This window comes from Calliphora vicina, chromosome 4 (genome assembly GCF_958450345.1).
Source record: "Calliphora vicina chromosome 4, idCalVici1.1, whole genome shotgun sequence".
Taxonomy (NCBI): Eukaryota; Metazoa; Arthropoda; class Insecta; order Diptera; family Calliphoridae; genus Calliphora; species Calliphora vicina.
The window spans coordinates 27,753,080-27,774,904 of NC_088783.1; positions in this window are offsets into that span (position 1 = coordinate 27,753,080).

Genomic DNA, 21,825 nt, shown 5'->3' on the forward strand with positions numbered 1-21,825 from the left:
GACTATAATATTGTTAAAAATCTTGTAACACTATATAAATGGTTACAGTAACCATGCCCAACTATATTTTTTCTCTGCGTGTATCAACCATTTGTGGGCCGATTTGCTTGATTCATCATGTATGTAAGTTATTTTGGGGCTACGGAAAGTTAATTTCAACATATAGACGGGCAGACTCACATACTGACAGATGAACATGGCTATATCAACTCCGCTATCTATAACGATAAAGAATATATACTTTGAGTGGTCGCAAATGAAAAATGTAGGAATTACAAACGGAATTACAAGATTATGTATACCCTTGCCACTCATGGTGAAGGGTACAACAGATAAAAGTTAAATTAGACTGACCTCCATTAACACGAAGCCTGGTTATGCCTTAACTAATAGTTATACTGTCGGTTAAAATTATTTTTGTATGAAAACTATATAAATAATGGACCGATATTTTGTATTATTAATACCAAACAAACTCTATCAACAGAGAGTGTTTGTGGAAAAATTTAGACAGCTAGCTCCTTTCGTTAGTGCCCTATCGTGTTTTCAGCAGACAGACAGACGGATGGACATAGTTAGATTGTCTTTTGTGGATCTGCGATGAATATTTCAAAATGACTCTAAAAATTATGTGTTGACCGATTATGATCAAAATCTAAGGTCAATTTGTTTGTGATGTCTTTAGGAATTCAGGATCTAGGTCTCTTAACATTTTATACTGACGTCCAGATATAGTTTAAATAGTTTGTTCATATTTTTGATGTTTTGAGTTTAGCTTCTTGACTTTTTGTTTTACCCGTCCCAGATGTCCTCTTAACCATTAGGTCCTTACTAAACTTGGCATATTTGTTGGTCACTTTTACCTCCATTGAAACTTTTGTATAAGTTAAATTCTGAGGATTTTGAATTGTTTAAAATATTTTGGGCATATTGTGTTTTTCTCTCCGTTGAAAACCGGTTTTTTTAATCTCTCATATATTTTGATAACGAAAAGGACATTGTATTATTTACAGATGAAGTTATAAAGTAAGAAGTATATTACCAATTTTATAACCATTTTGTCAGGTTGTTTTGGACAGGAAGTGTTGAAGGCACTTTTGATTTTAAATGTTTTTTTTTATATTAAATACAAATATTGTACCAATTTAAACAATTTGTTAATTAAATGTACACAAATATTTTATAACAAATAGTTCAAAGTAAATAATTTGTTCATTCTATATAAAAATAAACACTAAAAGGGATTTTAGTACTTCCTTAATAAAAAACAAAAAACAAACACAATACATATAAATATAATGAAGGTCAGAACTCGGTGAACAACTTTTAAACTTTTGAATTAAAAAAAATCTCATTAAAGTTTTAAAAATAAATTGTAAATACATACAATATACGTAAACATTTACACAAATTGAAAGACAACTAGTAGCAGCAAGTATTTGCAGTACATATATTACTTTTGTGGTATTTGTGTCATACTCCACATAAAAATATATAACAAAATGATTTGCTATTTTTTTTTTATTTTTTTTTATGACGAAAGTCTACATAAAAAAATAAAACGAAAACCACGAAAAATCTTAACAATCCCAATTGCAATAGCTTTAAAATGAACTCCAACTAAACTTAAATCACGTAAGATTCACAAAAAAACAATACATCATAAAAAAATATATAAACATAAGACACTTGGGCCTGGCTTATCACTTAAAAAATATATTAAACCTTGCTTAAGTTTAGCTTAACACTTTAAATGAATTATAGATGTACAGTTATTGGGAGTTGAAACGTATGTGGTAATCGTTAGCACGAACCGCAACAATGAAAGCGAAAGTAAAATAAAAATAAAAATTGTAAACAAAAAGAAATGAAAAAAAAATAAAATAAAAATAAAGTAAACAAATAGGTTTACTTATTTTCGTAATGGCTTAAACTTTAAGCTTAAATTTAAAACAGCAAAAACCAAAGACCATAAAAAGAAAATTATACGAAATGTCTGTAAGCAAACACTGGCTTTAAAGGCGGAAGTCAGTACTTGCTGATGACAATTATTAAAGAAAAGCTTTTTGTTTTGTATCATTTTTACTCTCTATTGTCTGTAGTTAATAATACATATAGGAAAATCCCATTCCTATATGTATTATTAAAGATCATTTTAAGAGAGTTATAAAGTAGAGGATGTTCTCTTAAATTTTAGTTTTATTTAAATGCAATTGAAATTGTTGCGAAAAATTGACTTCCATTGTGCCAATTAACCCTTTTAGTGGCGACAGTTTTAATCTTCGCTCAAATGACTCACCTTATGTTACTAGATAGAGGGAAACAAATTTTGGAATATTGTCTGTAATTCACCTTTAATATAACAACTAAAATTGGTTTGAAAATGAAATTCCATACATTTGCACCGAAAAAAAGTTCGTTTCAGAAATCGGCAATGAAAATTGGGAACGAAACGGCACCGATCAGTAACGAAAAACCTGTCATTTGGGGCCGGAACGAAAACAACTTCAAGTAGGTTGTTTTTGGTGCTGTAGAAACGAAATTATTTTAATCTTATATACCCTTCACAAATTATACTTCAAAATAAAAATTTTAAATATTTTTAGGTAAACAAAATTTATTTTTTTTTTCCAATTTTTTGGAATTTTTTTTTTGGATTGTTATTTTAATTTTTTTTTTTTTCAATTTTTAAATTTTTAAAAAATTTAAAAATTTTTTTTCCGATTTTGACCCATTGTTTCGTCGTTGCAAATGTCTTTGAAATTTCTATCATTCGATATCCATATTGTCTGTATTAATGTCTTAGTAATCCAGATATAATTCAGAAATAGGTAAAAAATCGAGGTTGTCCTGGTTTTTTCCTCATATCTCAGCTATTTATGGACCGATTTTGCTGATTTTAAATAGCAAACTTCTCGAAAGCATGTCTGACAGAATTATTGAAGATTTGAATCTCGAAGATATCTGGGGTCATCAGAAAATTGATTTCAACAAACAGACGTACAGACAGACAGACGGACATGGCTTAATCGACTCCGCTATCTATAAGGATCCAGAATATATATACTTTATAGGGTCGGAAATGAAAAATGTAGAAATTACAAACGGAATGAGAAACTTATATATGCCCTTCTCACGAAGGTGAAGGGTATGAAAATAAATTTTCTTTATTGGAAGAGGAAAAAATAATAGATTTTGTTAAAAATAATGAAATTCTATTTAATGTGCGACATCCAAAATTAAAAAATAATTTCGTTTCTGTTTTATACCGCAACGCACCCAACAGAAACGAAAACAATTCAGAAAGGAGACGCTGATGAACACCAACGTTTTTCAGTTTTCGTTATCGGCGCCAGTTTTCAGTTTTCGTTATCGGCGTTATGCGGAAAGAGACCTATATTCGGCTATGCCGAATCGAGTATGTCCTGGTTTTTTCCTTATATCTCAGCCATTTGTGGGCTGATTTTCTCGATTTTAAATAGCAACCGAACCAGTTATATCGCAGATACATGTATCTATGTATCTATCCTGTATATAAGTTATTAGGGTGCTACGGAAAGTTGACTTAAATAAACAGACGGACATGGCTATATCGACTCCGCTTTCTATAACTATCCAGAAAATATAAACTTTGTGGGGTCGCAAATGAAAAATGTAGAAATTATAAACGGAATATATATATATTAGGCCGGGTCGATTTGTATGGACGATCAAAAAGTAAAAAATCGTATAGCAGAAACGCAATCTACGGACAATTCTAAGAAAGTTTCCTCAAGAAACCATAGGCCTAAAATCAAATCCTATCTTGCGCATTTCGTGGCCGAGCGTTGTCATAATGGAATATTACTGTTTCATGTCTGGCCTCATATTCTGGGCATTTTTCGGCCAAACGAATCATTTGCATTCGGTACAGGTTCACTATGTTAGTCTGGTCAGATTTCAGCAGCTTAGAATAGATAGGAGCTTTTTGGTCCCACTAAATACAGATCATTACCTTAGCGCCACACAGTGGTAAAGAAAAAAGAAGAGGGATATAAATATGCAACTTCTAAACGGTTAGCCGAAATTAAATTTGACATGCGCAAAGAGAAAGTACTGTCAAGTTTAAGTCTTGAATTTTGATCGCAAGGGCCCACCAGGGGCGCGGCCAGGAGTCTCCAAAGTAGGACACCACGGGTATGTTAGATTATTAAAACGATCCTATTTCATAGTTTATGTTCCGATTTCAAAAAAAAAAATACGTGTATAGAATCTCCTCATTGAGCACTACAAAAAAACTCTCTTATCTCTTATAGCTTAGGATAACAGAAGTAAAGCAAAACTTCCCGCATATGACAATTCAATGGACTATGGCAGAAATTCCAAATTTTGAGGCAAAAAGTCGATTTTTCAACATCATATTTTTAAACATTTTTTATGGCGTTCAATTGTCAAAATATTGGAAAGTAAAAATAGATACAAATAATGAAAGTTAACAACCCATAATTAGACATAAAATGCTGATAATATGCAAATTTATTAAAATTCATGTTATCAATTGCGAAGCAATATAATTTTTATTAAATAAAACGTTGTTTTACAAAATATACTTTCAATAAAATAAATCTTTGAATATGGATTCTATTACTCGAGGTGTGTATTTTTAACTGTTGTAAAGATATTTTGTAAATGTTTATATTTGGCACTTATTTTGATATTTTTACTGAGTCGTCTTTTTGGGAAATTGTGAATTGTGTTATCGTCTTTTGTGGAGTATAACTCCCGTGGATAACAAACATAAAAGGAGTATCCTACATGTAGTTGTTCGTGGGAGAGTAAGGTTTAATGCCATGTAAAATTGACCACCCATTTTTACTCAAATCGAATATTTTGACAGTAGAAGGCTGCACACCAAATTTGGTGAGTCTAGATTGTCGGGAAATAGTTTTTGCCGCTACTTGGGGTTTTTCGGCCATAGTGCATTGGTACAAAATTCGACATTTTCGAAGCAAAAAATATTGTTGTTTACGCTATAATCTTCAATAATTAAGTGAGAATAAAAGACTGAAATGTACCCTTCAAAATGACATATAAGTTATTACAAACAAAAACCGCGTTCAAAAATAGTTGAGAAATATGACAGATTTATTAATCCTTTGAATATTTACAATTAATTGGTTTGGAGAGAAAATTGTGCAAATTAAATTCGATCTATTAAAAATTGTTTGTGTTTAATTTATATAAAAAATTCAAAGAAGGAAACTATATTTACAGAGGAGGGACAGAAAGTTCATGAAAGGTCGAATGATTAAGAAGAAACCTAGAATAGGTTAAACAAAAGTACCAAAGGCTGAACTCAAAGTCATAATGAGATAAAGCTACATTTTTCCAGTTCTATATATGAACGCTTTGAACTATATTAAAACCAACAAGTTGTAGTGGTAATTATAAGTACATTTCCGTATGAAAAGCAATGTTGGGGAATAAACAATGATTTTCTATTGATCATATCTCAGCCATTTATGGATAGATTTTTCTGATTTTCGATAGCGAAATTTTCGATCGTATACCTGATATATTTAAGCAGGATATATGTTCCTAAAATATAAGGGGCCTTCGCAACGATGATTTCAGCGGACATACGGACATATTAACTTTCCTATCTATAAGGATCCAGAATATTTTTTAGCTGCTAGATTACAAATCCTGAGCACTAATTTTATTGACTGATAGTAGATTATAGTAACCTAAAAATACGTAAAAATAATAGTTGACACACAGTTGACGCGTTAAGGTTTGTAAGTGAAATTTACGGATACAACATAATCATGCTCTATATCCTAATATAAATGAATTTAAACGGACAGTACGTCGAGCAGATAAAGATCATTCGATTCCTCGGTACAGTGGCGTAGGAAGTATTCAATATTCTCGTTATCTTTATAATCTGCACTGCAGTAGCAGAAATCGTTATCAACACCCAGTCTAAGCATGTGTTCGAATTGCCCAGTTCATAAATTTTAAATACACTGACTTAAGAACTTGTTCTAGATCCAATGAAGTAGTGTTTCTTCCGCAAACAAATATGACAACTTCAATAATATAATAACCTACACTGAGTAAATCTGAAAAATGTTTTCTATCTATTCGGAATTTTGAGTGATTTTAAAAGTGGTGTTATGTGGGAGATATGATCAATTATGGACTAATCGCCATGTAATTAGGTAGCGTGATTTCTTTCTATATGAAACTTATTTATTTAAAATTTAATTTGAATACTTAATATATATAGAATTAACATTTCCTACAAAGTAACAAACAGTTTTTCATATTGCTTTTTTCTTTTCTGCAATCATTCCCCCTCCCACAATGGGTTAAAGTGAAATTTATTTTTATTACTAGTCGTTCAACTCAATATTACAGCAACAACAAAACAAACTTGTCTTCTGTCCAACTTATGCAGCCATTACTTTTTAGTGATATCACATTGAATACTCATTCGAACCACATTTCTTTTACTTTTTCATTTTCAATATCAGGCATGTCTTACTTCTTGTTACAATATTGCGTTTTTTTCTTATTATTTTTTATTTTTAAATTAATTTTATTATTATTTTTTTGTTTTCTTTTTACGATGACACTCTTTTTTATTTTCATTTGTTTGTTAAAATGCTCTGCCTAAAATATTTGTTGTATGTGTTTTGTGTTGAAATTACGTTGTTGTGAGTTGCTGGGGGAAAAAAAGAGTAAAAAATAATTTCACATATTAAAAGTGTCAGTTACGCGTGGATCTTTCATAAGTTATGTACTTGAAATAGTTGAAAATTTAAAGAAAAAACTAAAAATTGTAACAAATATAGTTAAAAAGAAAATCTAAAAAAAATTTAATTAAAATAGGTGCTGTAAATTATTTCCCGCACTTTTTTATTTCAAGCTCACAATCAATTTGAAAAATAACAAAAATAAATGAAAAAAAAGAAATAGTATTTGGTGGTTTTAATAACAAATCAACAGCTTGTACGTCATATAATTTAACATTTAAAGTTTGCTCAAAAAAAATAAAAATTGTTAAAAGAGTACACCAAGTCAAAAGTGTTGGCTTCAAATACTCTTTGAATTTGTATTTTTATTTGCTTGAGTATTAGTAATTTTTTTTAAATTTCAAATTACAAAAAAAATATAATTAAATTTCGTAAATCTAAATTTATTTTGTTAATAAGTTTAAGTGTGTGTTTTTGATACTAAAGAAATTTGGCAATAAATTTTATTTGATTTTTTGATTTGTGGATGGTGTGATTTTTATCCGACATTTAATTAAATTTTAATGTTATTAAGAAAAAGGTAAAATTTTTAATGTGTTTTTATTTTAAAATTACTTTTTATTATTTATTTGTTTACAAACTTTTAGATCGCAACACGAAATCTTCGGTTCTATTCTGTCATGTTGTTATCTTAAATCTTTTAATTTTTGCACAGGTTTTATTGTGAACGTGCGGGGGAATTTTAATAAGTTCTTAAATATTCCATAGGCTGATTTTTTATATATTTTTAATATAATTAATTGTTAATTTTAATTGTCATAAATGATTTTATTATGTATTTTTGTACGAAGTAGTTATTTGTTTTTATAAAGAAAAAACAATTATATTTAAATACCTCAGTTACCAAAATGATCAACTTTCAAATACCATTCCGTATTCAATTGCGTTGTATCATCCGGAATATTTTTTCAAAGATATTTCAGCAACACCGCACCTGTTAAAATCATTCGTCTGTTCTGATTTTTGGTCCTAACATTTTGCATTAAAAAAATGTCTTTTAGAAGTTCCATTTTAGAAATTACGACTCTTGTCAGTAGTTTACATTACTACAATAATGTAACTAGAGGTACATAAATACGCCCCTCTTAATAATTACACTAGACTACAAAATCTAATTTTTTTCCAAAACTACAAGGTCCGACCAATAAATTTTGATAGAGAAGACAAAAAAAAGACCGTGTATCAGTGTTTTGAAAGTTTACATCTGAATTTCATTTGAGGGGGGGTTAAAGTTTCCCAACTCTGGCACATTCTTATTGTTAATCGGCATAAGAAACCATGTGATCCTTACATTTTAGGTATAAAATGTGTTCAGCAAAGTTATGTAATATGTTACTGAGGACATTTTGTAAACCCTCAAGGCATGGGTCTTTTTTTTCCTTATTTAAAAAAAAAACAAAAAACACCATTAAACCAGGGATTTATCCGTGAAATTTTACTATAAGTCCCTGAATACACCAAAACGGAAAATTCAACCAGAAAGTCAGAAATAAGACTTAACAAAAGAGAGGCTAGGGTTAATTTCGCATTTATTAAGAATTTTATTTTAAAGAACATTTTAGGTATAAAATGTATTCAGCAAATTTATGCAAAATGTTACGGAGAACATTTTTGTGGATTATATTAACCCTCTAAGTCCTCAAGGCATGTGTCTTTTTTGTCCTTCTTTTAAAAAAGAGCAACAAACTTCATTAAAACAGCGATTTAAGGGGTTAAAATGTTCCGCAAAAATATTATCCGTAAAATTTTACTATAAGTCCCTAAATACACCAAAACGGAAAATTCAACCAGAAAGTCAGAAAAAAGACATAAGAAAAGAGAGCTTAGGGTTAATTTCGCATTTATTAAGAATTTTATTTTAAAGAACATTTTAGGTATAAAATGTATTCAGAAAATTTATGCAAAATGTTACGGAGAACATTTTTGTAGAATATGTTAACCCTCTAACTCCTCAAGGCATGGGTCTTTTTTGTCCTTCTTTTAAAAAAGAGCAACAAACTTCATTAAAACAGGGATTTAAGGGGTTAAAATGTTCCGCAAAAATATTATCCGTGAAATTTTACTATAAGTCCCTGAATATACCAACACGGAAAATTCAACCAGAAAGTCAGAAATAAGACTTAACAAAAGAGAGCCTAGGGTTAATTTCGCATTTATTAAGAATTTTATTTTAAAGAAAATTTTAGGTATAAAATGTATTCAGTAAATTTATGCAAAAATGTTACGGAGAACATTTTTGTGGAATATATTAACCCTCTAAATCCTCAAGGCATGTGTCTTTTTTGTCCTTCTTTTAAAAAAGAGCAACAAACTTCATTAAAACAGCGATTTAAGGGGTTAAAATGTTCCGCAAAAATATTATCCGTGAAATTTTACTATAAGTCATTAAATACACCAAAACGGAAAATTCAACCAGAAAGTCAGAAATAAGACAGAACAAAAGAGAGCCTAGGGTTAAATTCGCATTTATTTAGATGTTCTACTATCACTTCCCGTTGGTCTCATTCGGGAAAGATTTAATGACCCGAAATTTTATATTAAATTGCAAAAGTAATTATTTAATAAAAAAAAATTTACAAAGACTAAAAAATAGCATTTTTCGCCTTGTAAATATTCTCACGAACTTCAACCCTCGTGCGGCACTCCAATTTTTAACCGATCGAGCTCAAACTTTTGTCAATTTTTTTTTATCCTAACGTAACACAAAACTGCCCTTCGTTTTTGAAACGAAGTTTTTAATTTTTGCATACATTGAAGGTCAACCTTAATGTTCCCTTCAAAATGACATATAAGTTATTAACAACAAAAACAGCTTTCAACAGATACTCTATCTACTATATAGATGTAGAACGTTAGTGTTTCCCGTAAAATAGATCCACTATAAAGGTATTTTTGAGTTTGCATTGCAGATTATAAACTAAATGTTTAATATTTCATTAGTTTTTGCAGCGCATCTGTATTCAAAAAACGATACAAACAGCATTTATTGTCCATTTAATATTGTCCAAGTTGTAAAATAAAACTATATTTAAGAACAATTATAAGCAAAAATATAAAAATTCTTTTTAAATACCAGTGGACACATCAAAGAGATATTTTTTTTAAATTTATTTCTAATAAATATTTAATAGTAATCAACATCTTTAATTTATATAGCATTTACTCCTCTAATAACTTAAAGATTGTAAATTTGAAAACTACATAAAGTAATTAATTCTATACTTAACATCATACAACTAATATTAAATAATTTAATTAAAAAGATAAATATTTTATATGAAATTATTATTAATATTTAATTAACAATAATAACATTTGCATAATTGCATTTACGTTAATTTCAACATATATTTTTTTTGCGACCAGTTTAGTGCAGCTTTTTATATGCAGTAGCAGTATCCTTGACATGACAACATAAATTTAAATTGACTTTAAATTTCCATTGTTTTGTATGCAAAATTGGCACAAAAGTATATTTATACTTACATTTAAAGAAAAATTTAAATGTAAGATAATTATAAAAAAAATTAATAATAAGTGTAACATATCCAGTTTTAAATATTTAGTTTAATAATACATTCTTATATATTTACTTATATATGTCATTATAATTTATTTTAATGAATACTTTCAACTTTTGCTCTCTATTAATAAAAAATTAACATTTGTCCTTGTGAGGGTGATGTAAATGCAAAAGTAGCCGAGTGTCGAGTGGTTTCATGTCTGGCGGCATATTCTGGACGTTTTTCGGCCAATGCTAGCTTCAAACGAATCTGTTGCGTTCGGTACAGGTTCCATGAGATAGGACCCTTTTGCTGCCACTTTTTGCTCAAACTTTTTTGGCAGGCTTGGGCGAACTTTATCTTCCGTGTCAAAATCACCACTTCTGAACTGAACGTTGAAACCGATGTATATAAAACCAATAACTTTCAAAACCAATAACTTTCAATTTCACGAGACCAATGTACTTTTTCTTCAGTTTTCAAACCCGAATCCGATAATGATTGGATTCTATGACAACCCCGATTGTTACAAAATTATACATGGTTTGAGCTGAGGTTTTTCGAGTTGATTTACGTTTGTTCAGCTTCCTAGCGCTAATGGGGACCAGTGCATAGCCCTTCAAATTTGGTCACTTCGGGTCTGAATTTTTTTTTTTTTAAAATCGCAAAATCCTTTTATTATCCGATTGAGCTGAAATTTTGAATATAAATAGTCCTTGACAAATACAAATAGTCCTACAAATGAAAAAAATATATGGGCTGTTTTCTGGAAAAACGTAAAAACTACGGCTCTTTTTACAAGTTCCAACTTTGGATGCGTATAACTTTTTATAGGAAAGACATGACTGTCAACAAGTTTTTTTCATTTTATTTAGAATTTTATCGCCAATATAGCTGATATTTTAAAAATAAATTTCGACCCTCCGTAGGCCAGCCATATCTACAAAACCAATACAGATAACCTACACTTGTAGGCGTATTTTTTGTAGATTTTCTCATGGACTATTTATTTTTAATTTCAGCTCATTCGGATCATAAATGAATTTTTGGCGATTTTTTTTTATAAATTTTAGACCTTTTGGGGCCTACACACTGGCTCCCATTGGCGTAAGGAAGCTGAACAAACGAAAATCAAATCGAAAAGACCTCATCTCAAACCATGTGAAATTTCGTAACAATACCTCCAATATTTCCCAAGATACCGAATTATATCCAAAAAAAAGTTTCTAAACCACTGTGTGATGGAACACATTCACAATAAACTTTGGTTAATAATCAGTGGGCTTCAGCGGCACTTTTTTTCAAATTAAAGAATTAAGGCAAAACTTCACGCTTATGACGATCCGTTGGTACAAAATTCGACCGTGAATACCGCATTTTTAAGTACACCCAATAAGCTTCTTAATAATGAGTACTTAGCAATTATTTTTTCCCATCTGCACTGTGGTTCCAAATCAAAATCTAGGTGGATAAAATTATTTGGCGCTCATTTTATGTAGAATTGGTATCTCCGATTCAAAAAAAAATGTTTAAAAGATCAATATAAATTTTTTTTCAAGTTACAGTAGGTACATATAAGTTACAGTAGTACATATAAAACTCATTAATAAAAAATTAAAAAAAATACTTTTTCATGTGTTTCTGAAACTAAATTTTTAAAAAGATCTGTATTTAGTATATTTCAAGTTACAGTAGGGTCTAGATACATAAAATTCAATAATAAATAAAGAAATATTTCTAAAAATTCCATTCCGTAAAAATTTAAAAAAGTATTCCCCAGAAGTTTATTTAAATGATGTATATAGGCATTGGACGGGCTTCGGCGGTCTTTTTTTTTGGCAAGCAATATAATATTCTTAGAAAAAAAATATCAGTATATTTGAGAACCAAGTTAAAGGACTATAACAGGAAAACGTAGAGGCCCATAAATATAAGATATACACTTAATAAAAGCTTATATCAATGTTTATCTATGTTTTGAAGTATGAATTTCTATATGGTAAAACAATTGAGATATATATAATTTAGTAAAGCAGTAAAATATTAAAAAAAATTAACGAAAATATGATTCAAAATTTGTTGAACTTCTGGCGCCTCTGTCGAGAAAACGAAATGTCCAATTGAAAACCCCATTTGTATTGGAGGAGAACAGATTGTCAGCTTCCGAAAAAACTTAGTTTTTCCAAATTCTGAAGATACCGATTTTCATAATTTTGTCCACCTAGATTTTGATTTGGAACCACAGTGTTCTGGTCTGATTTCAGCAGCTCGTAATAGACCATATTGCTTGCACAAAATACAGAATTGTCGATTCGGCTAGTTGGCCGGGCTTCACATACGATCACTTACGCTTCAGTTTATTCGGTGCAAAAATGTTTTTCCAATTCCTGTTCAAGCAGCTACAATTCGTATTGTACCCAATTTCCCTGCTTTTGGATGAATCCTGCTGCTCGCAAACGTCTTGAAATAGCTGATTGAGTAGCTCCTAATGTTTTTGCAAGCTCTTGTTGAGTTCAACAACAAACAATCTTCAGGGATTAATGCCTCCAATTCTTGGTCTTCATACTTTTTTTTGGGTGATCTTTGATTTCAAAATAAAGAAGTAAAGCAAAACTTCCAGCATACAAAATTCAACATTTTCGAAGTAAAACCAATTTGTTGCTTCTACTAATGTTCAATAACTAATTGAGAATAAATGACAGATATGTTACCTTCAAAATGACATATCAGTTATTAAATACAAAAACCGCGTTCAAAAGATACGCCCTCGATTGTAAATCCCGCAATTTTAAGTCTGCAACGATGTTTAAAATTGTATTGTTTATAATTTTTTTCGAAGTTACATTTTAGTTAATAACTTTTTTTCTAGTGAACGGATTTTGTTGATTTACAATACCGTAATGTTTAGGACTGAATTAAACGTTCCAGGTTGATCTCATTGATATATAATATATATTTGAGACACGAGAGTGTTTTACACACACATAAAGTTAGACTAGCGATATAAGTATACTAAGACCCATTATTACAACTTGCCCATATAGTTAAAGTTACCTTTAAGGGTACCTTTTTCTATTGCTTAAAGTTACCTTTAACTATAACGGAAAGCTGTAATAATGGCCCTAAGATTTTCAATAATGCTTGTAAATACTTTACAGAGTCTTAGATGGATCTTTACAAGTATTACATGAAATTAAAGACTTTAAAGTTAAAATTTTTGTAATTTTTCATTCAATTGGTCTCTAAGGAATCTTTGAGTTTAAAGCGATTATATATTTTGTCGCATAATTTGTTTAATGTTTTAAAGATTTTTCTTAAAAACAAATATTTGATACATCGAATTCACGTACAAACAACACAAACATGAGTGACATTAATTGCTCCATTCATGCCATTAAAATCTGTTGAGGTCGTAAACAATTGATTCGCCAAATGATAATAAAATTCAAAGTTGCAACAACAAAAACCCGCAGAACTTTAGACAATATTTTTTATAAATTTTTATAATGTCTGTGAACTTGTAAGAGCGTGTTTTTTTGCTTTTGCAAACAAAACATTAACGTAAAATTGACATAGACTATCAGAACAATTATGTTCTAAATGGAGATTTATTAAGTGCTTTCAACATTTTTTCTCCAGTAGTTGTTAAGAATTTTAAAATTGTAATTAAGTTAAATGTATTTTAATTGTTACAAATCATAAAACTGAAACAGACATTAAAAATTGCGAACGAACTGATTTTAAAGTCCAATGTTTGTTTTCGAAATCAGAAGTGAGTGAGAAACCTTAAGGTTAATAATTCTGTAGATAAATATACATTTATGGAGTTTTTTTTTTTTAAGACACAGGAGCGTGTGAAGTGAATACTTTATGAGCTTTAGAAGTTTAAAAGCATAATAATTTTTTTTTTGAACATTATTATTAACTAGGCGTGTTTTTTAATTGAAAATTTTTAATGAAAATCTATTAAAAGAACAACAAGTTTGTTTCACATTTTCAAAATTTGTAATGGTTAAGACTTGTCTAAAACAATTTTTGTTTCATAAATGTTAAATGTTAAATAAATAAAAAAATAAAATAATTGAGGTTATTTAAACATTTTAAATATAAATTGATTTATGAAATGTTTAAGTAACTATTTTTTCTATATATAACAAAATTACATGTCATTTCACTTATTATTTCCAGTGTACCACAACAATGTTGCAAATTTTCAATAAAAACTTCTTATAATTCAATGTTAAATTACATTAAATTATAATGATTTAAACAATTTATCTATCAATTCGTTTACAAACAAGTTTTTTCTATTTTTTTATTGTTGGTGTTGTATTTAAATGATCTTAGAACAAATTTTCTGAAATCAAAAGACATAAGCAACGTACTTGGCTTTTAACCTGTTGGCAAAAGGTGCATGAACGCACATGCACGCATCCAAAGTGTTGTCCATAAATTAGAATAAATGGCTATTTGTTCAATAACATTTAAAGCCTAAAGGCCATTTAGTCATTAAAAGATGCTTTAAAATGTAATACTTAACTAAATAATCTTTAATGTTAATTATGAATGTTAATGTCGATGTTGCTGCTTAAAATGTTGTCTTATTGATTAATAGGATTTAAATTATATATAAAATTTAGTTTGATTTTCAAAACAATGGTGAGGCTAAGTAAAAAGTTTAGTGAAACATTTATTTAACCCTCCGTTACTCGCAACTGATCTGGTTGATACAGGCAAAAAAATGTTATTGTAAATTTTTTTAATAACCCAAAATTTTAAGCAATTTTTTTATAAAATAATATTTTCATTGCAATTTTTTTTGTATTATTCTTTTAAATACATTGCATTTAATATTGTTTTTAAGTTTTCGAAATAAAAATTGAAGACATTGTTTTTAAAAGCTCCTTTTTTATTGCTATCAATTTGATACATTGCGACTAGTCGAGTGAAAATGATTGCGACTAGCGGAGGGTTAAAACCTATGATGACGTTGTCGTGGTGCTTTACACTTTCACATTTTCTTTTCAATCCTACAAATTTTTCACTTTCAATTCCATTTCTTTTCGATTACTATGTTGGGGTTGACCTTTATTTTATGCATTTTGGATTTTCGATGATTCCAAAGTCAAAAATTTTTCTCTGTCATTTAAAAATTAAAGGCTGAACAATTGGAGCAAATTTTATTTAAAGTTTCGAGTTATGGGCCTTTTATTTTTATTTATATAGATTTTTAAAAAAGGCCTTTTTGGAAAACTTTTGTTATTTTAAATTTTTAATATTTTTTTTTTTTTTAAATTAAAATTTTTTTTTTTTAAATTCTAAAATTTTTTTTTTATTAAATTTTAAAAATTTTTTTGTTATTTCAATTTTTTTTGGTGAAAAAAAAATTCGGGTTAAAAAATTCCGATTTTGACCCATTGTAGGTCCAACATACTATGGTCTTATATACGTCGTTGCAAATGTCTTTGAAATATCTATCATTAGATATCCATATTGTCTATATTAATGTCTTAGTAATCCAGATATAGGTCAAAAATCGAGGTTGTCTTGGTTTTTTCCTCATATCTCAGCCATTTGTGGACCGATTTTGCTGATTTAGCAAAAAAAAAAATAGCAAAATTCTCGAAAGCATGTCTGACAGAATTATTGAAGATTTGGATCCCGAAGATATCTGGGGTCTTCAGAAAATTGATTTCAACAGACAGACGGACAGACAGATGGACATGGCTTAATCGACACCGCTATCTATAAGGATCCAGAAAATATATGCTTTATAGGGTCGGAAATGAAAAATGTAGAAATTACAAACGGAATGACAAACTTATATATACCCTTCTCACGAAGGTGAAGGGTATAATATATAGTTAAGAGCAAAGTATGCTTTAAAATATGTAAGAAAATATTGTCATATGGACAATTCCACGAGAATGACTAACACGACTGAAAACCCAAAAACCCTGGAAACTTTTTTTATATAGTATGAAATGAATTTGATTCTGATTGTTATTTTTTGAAACCGAATGTATATTTTCTATTAATTTTTTTAGTTTTTGTATACATATATTTACAGAATATATATTGTTTTATTATAAGAGAAAAATCTGTCACGTACGGTATTTTACGTACGATATTAAATTTTATTTATTATAAAATCACCCAAAGATTGTTTTTATTTGAATATGACGGATTGTAAAAGAAAAATATTTCGTTTGGTGTAAGAAATTAAAAGAAAACTTCTCACGACTCGAAAATTTTCGCATATTTCTATGTGCCTCAAAATGAGTTCCGTTTTATATCACATACGATATACCCTTAATTCGCTCGATATTTTGGACAGCAATGTTTCGAATGAACTTTTTATTATTTTTAAATATATTACACTCTGAATGGAACATAAGGACCAAATTATTTTTCAGATACTTTTATTTTTGCAAAATCTATTCCACTCTATAAGCGTATAAATGTCACGTACGATGATATGGAATTGCCCATATGTTTATAAGATACACAGCAAAACAAATAATATTGGATATTTTTGGTTGCCCTCAACAATTATCCTATCTGGACCATAAGACAGTATTTATGAATATTATTTAAATTAAAGTGTGTTTTTAATAAATTACTTGTGTTAAAATATTAACCCACATATGTAAAAAATCTGACAAAAAATAATTAATAAATAAAACCAATTTTGCCAACAACTCATCAGTCTCAAACAGCAATTAGTTACTAGACAATAAATATTCAGCTGAATCTTTAAAATTCCCCAAAATGCTTAAAACATGCACATAAATTCGATTTCATACATAAATTCCTCTAATAATGAATGACCCATCTTTAAGAAAACAAAACCACAAAATGACCTTATGAATGAGTTGAGATAAATAAATATCAATTACAAAATATTCATATTATTCAAAACAGTTTGATTCGATCAATAAAAAAACATAAACTTATAAAAATTTATTAGAATGGATAAAATTTCCAAATGTTTTTTTTTATATTCAAAGTAAATATGTATGGAGTTTTTGGCAAAGTTTTGTAACAAAACCTAACATCACATCCCAACATTTTTTTTATTAATAAAATTTGAATGTCTTTTGAAATGGACTTTTGAACTATTCAGTTGGCATCTTTTTTGAGAGTGAATCTCTAATAAATTTAACTAATCGGTCACTCAACCTGTACTGAGATACTAAATTTGGTTTTATGATTTATTTACGCCTTCGCCTCATAAAATGTTTTGTTGTGGAATGGTAAATGGTTTGCAATAATTTGTTGGCCATTTTCAGTTGTTGTTTGTAAATGTTACTTATTTATGATCTTAATGATAATGATGTGGAATGAAGAAGGGTGTGTAGGTTTGGAAGTTTTGTTTTCTGTCGTTTAATTTAATAGTAAATTTAAAACTTTATTGCTAGTTTTTTTTTTGTACGGTTGTTTAGACCAGACCCATTAACAACTTTCAATTTATATAGCAAGATCAATAAAATTTTGTGTTATCTATGAAATGTTTTTGTAATTATCATGTTGTTATTGATTTTGTTGTTTTTTTTGGGTCTTAGGTTATTTTCCATGAGCATTTTTGAGTTTATCAGGATTAACAGTGGGACTGATTGGCAACAAATTGCTAATAAATATAGAATTATGAAGTATTCCGGCGATTTGGAAGATACATAAAAACTAAATGCTGTTATAAGCCAGTCCATGCAAGACAGACCATTGTCGTGATTAAAATTTAATTATATATCTTGGTCTCACGTAGAAATGACATAAATCGATTTTTTTCAAAATTGAGTTTTTCAAAATTGAGATTTTATATATATAGTGGAATAGATTTTGCAAAAATAGGAGTATCTGAAAAATAACACGGTGCTACGATGGAAAAAAACTTGGAAAACGGCCTAGCGTTGGTTATAGGTATTGCTGAGTACACTACAAATTGTCTCTAAAAATTTCAGAAACACCCTCAAATTCAGAAGTTATTCTGAAAAACCCGTTTTCAGTGATGTTCGTCGACTTATCGACTTTGTCAGTTTTTGTCCGACTTTAAATTTTTTACCGGGTTTGGAAAGAAAACTGATTACGCTTTAAAATGACGTACATTTTTTGATACATTTTTAAGTTATAAGTATTGTTTTTGTTAAGAATATCTAAAATAAAAACAAAATCTATCAACATTTTTGATTTTATTCGCTTTTCATTGCTTATTTTGATATGAAAGTTTATAAAAAATTATACCAACATATATAGGAAATTTAGTTCTTAACAAAACATGGTTTTAATTATTCAAATCGGATGAAAATTCTAAAAGTTATTCAACTTTTAATTAACACCATTTTTAGTATTTTCTCCCCCAGCGTATATAAATAAAAATAAACAAAAAACTGTAGAAAAAAAAATATTTTTAAAATGTTTAATTTACAAGGTAAATTTTTTCGATCTTTTTTCAAAAAAGTTTAATAACTTTTGCAAATATAAACCGATTTTAACAAGTAATATCTCATTTTTTCCCATATAAAGTTGTCTTTAAAACACTATGCAAAAAAGAATAGGTTTTCATAGAAAAAAATTAAATTAACTATTGTTGAATATTAAAATTACGAAAAAAATAAAAAATAAAGCTAAACTTTTTATAAAACTTACGAAACATTTTTTATATACATTTTATGCATACATTTTATGAAAGCTTTATTCTTTGTCTATCCATAATTGTTTAAAATTTTGAAATCGGTCTAAAAATGTGTGAGTTAGAGGTACTAAAGTACTACGACCTACCCTAAAACAGTTTTTTCAAAATAACTCAAAATTTTGAGGGTGTTTCAAAATCTTTGAAAACGGTTTTAGTATGTCCTCACCTAGGCCTAGAACCCCCATTAGGTCGCTTTTCAAGTTCTGACAAAAAGTGTCATTTTGTAGCAGAGTGTAATTTGGTATTTATGTTCCATTTTAAAAAAATAATAAGGTCTTTCGAAACATTGTTGTCCAAAATGTAGAAATATGCGAAAATTTTCGAATCGTGAGAGGCACAATCTTTGGATGATTTTATAATAAATAAAATATAATATCGAACGTGACATACCGTACGTGACAGATTTTTCGCTTATAATAAAACAATATATTTTCTGTAAATATATGTATACAAAAACTAAAAAATTAATAGAAAATATACATTCGGTTTCAATAAACAATTTTATAATAGCAAATAGATATTCAGAGTCAAATTTATTTCATACTATATTCTAATTCTAAACTTAGTCTGAACCGCAATTTTAGCCTAAAACATGCCAATTAAATTAAAAAATTAAATATAGTCAGTTTAAACTATTATTTTTGCCAATAAAATGTTGTAATAAGCTCTTAATACTTACACATTATAATATTTTCGTGTTTTCTCCTCTTGAAAAAAAGTTTCAATGGTGTTTGGGTTTTCGGTCGTGGTAGTCATTCTCGTGGAATTGCCCATATATATGTATATATAAATGTTTTTGTCTTCTACTGTAAATTTCAAATTATTAGAGTTAGGTCCTTTCTACTTGAGACCAACGACATGTACATTAGACCTGCTCTTAAGAAATTGATTTGCTTTGGATGGTCTTATTTTATTCTTTAATTAACTAACTGATGAAAAATTTGAAACCAGTCGGAGAACCCGTATCGGAAATCGATTGAATGTTGTGAAACCGGGTAAACAGAGGTACTTGTTTTAATTTCTTAAAAAATTCCTGAGAAAACTATCTTTCCAACAAGGTATTCAACAGTAAAATCAAGTGGATGAGTGGTGTTATTGACAGTGTTGTAGGCCTTTGCCAGGTTAAATTTCACTAGTATGCTCCGTTCACAGGGTCTCTGCTGGTTTAAGCCCTAGAAGATCCGAGTGACTATGACGCATAATGTTGTGGTTCTGACAAAGTGCTGGTAGTTGATGTATAATCTAGGGGAAGAGAAGAGTTTCGAGTATTTTTTCCATGATGGCCCAACCTGCTATTACCACCGGGTAGTGCTCTTAACACTGGATAGAATCAATGAGTCTATCACTGCAAGAACCACACAATTGGCAACTCCTGCCTTTGGGTTTTGACCACAGCAAAGCGTGTTCACAAAAGTGACCTCATCAGTGATCCAGACAGGACAGAGTAAGACAGGATCGAGTCAGAGACAGGCTCACTGTATTCCCGCTACACTAGATAACGGCTCTAGTCATCAGCGAATTAAAAATATATTCTTTCAGAAACACAAGCTCGTAGAAAATTGTTTCTATAAGGAATAATATGAAGAACTTTTTGAGAAAATAAGTTAAAAAAATGTCCTATTTTAGACGTTCCGAATTTGGATGCTTGTAATTTTATATAGGGACGAGATAAATGTATGAATCTTTTTTCTATTTCATTTGAAATTTAAAAAAAATAATCCAGCTACCGAATTATTTCCAAAATAAAAAGTTTCCTCAATGGTGATTAAAAACCGTTATCAGGTATTCGACTCCCTACCTGCACGCCTTTATGTTTAAACAACAGCATGACCCTTTCGTCGAGTCATACTGTCGTAGAAGGTTTGGCTGCGTATATGACAACCGTTCGTGAGCTATGAGTTTAAGAAAGTTTAATTATACCCTACACCACCATAGTGAGGAGGGTATAATGCATTTGTGCAGATGTTTGTAACGCCCAAAAATAGTAGTCTAACACCCACCCTAGAATCACCTTCACAGTCGACTAAACGATGTCCGTCCGTCTGGCTGGCTGTCCATCTAAACCTTGTGCGCAGAGTACAGGTCGCAATTTTGAAGATATTTTTATCAAATTTGGTACATTTCGGTCCAACGACTAAGCCTATTGAAACTGGCTGAAATCGGTCCATTATTTCACCTAGCCCCCATACAAATGTTCTTCCGAAATTGGACTTTATCGGTCATAAATGTTTAATTTATATATGTATCTCCACAAATTCCGCTCCAAATAAGTTTTATATATACAATATTCATGTCACCAAATTTTCTTACGATCGGTCCATAATTAGTCATAGCTCCCATATAGACCCGCTTCCGAAAATCACTTTTTAACGTGCATAAATCGCTTAAAGATTTTGGTATATACACAAAATTCAACATAGTTAACTTTCATATAGACATAAATCACACGACCCAATTTCATGGTTATCGGTCCATAATTGGTCATAGCCCCCATATAAGGCCCACTTCCGAAAATCACTCAAGTATATAAATTATTGAAATTTTAAAAGAAAAATGTTTTTGCTCTTTTACTTAGTGTAGGGTATTATATGGTCGGGCTTGACCGACCATACTTTCTTACTTGTTTTTAGTTGTTTATAAATAAAAATTTTAAATAAATTTTTGTCAAGCTGCATGTGGAAATAAAAAGAAAATCTTAATTATAGACATACTTTTTTTAACTTTCTTATTGTACTAGAGTACACATACATATATTTTGTATTTTAATGCCACTGTGCGACATTTACTTTATTCGATCTGAATTAAGCACATCAATTAATTCATGTAATGT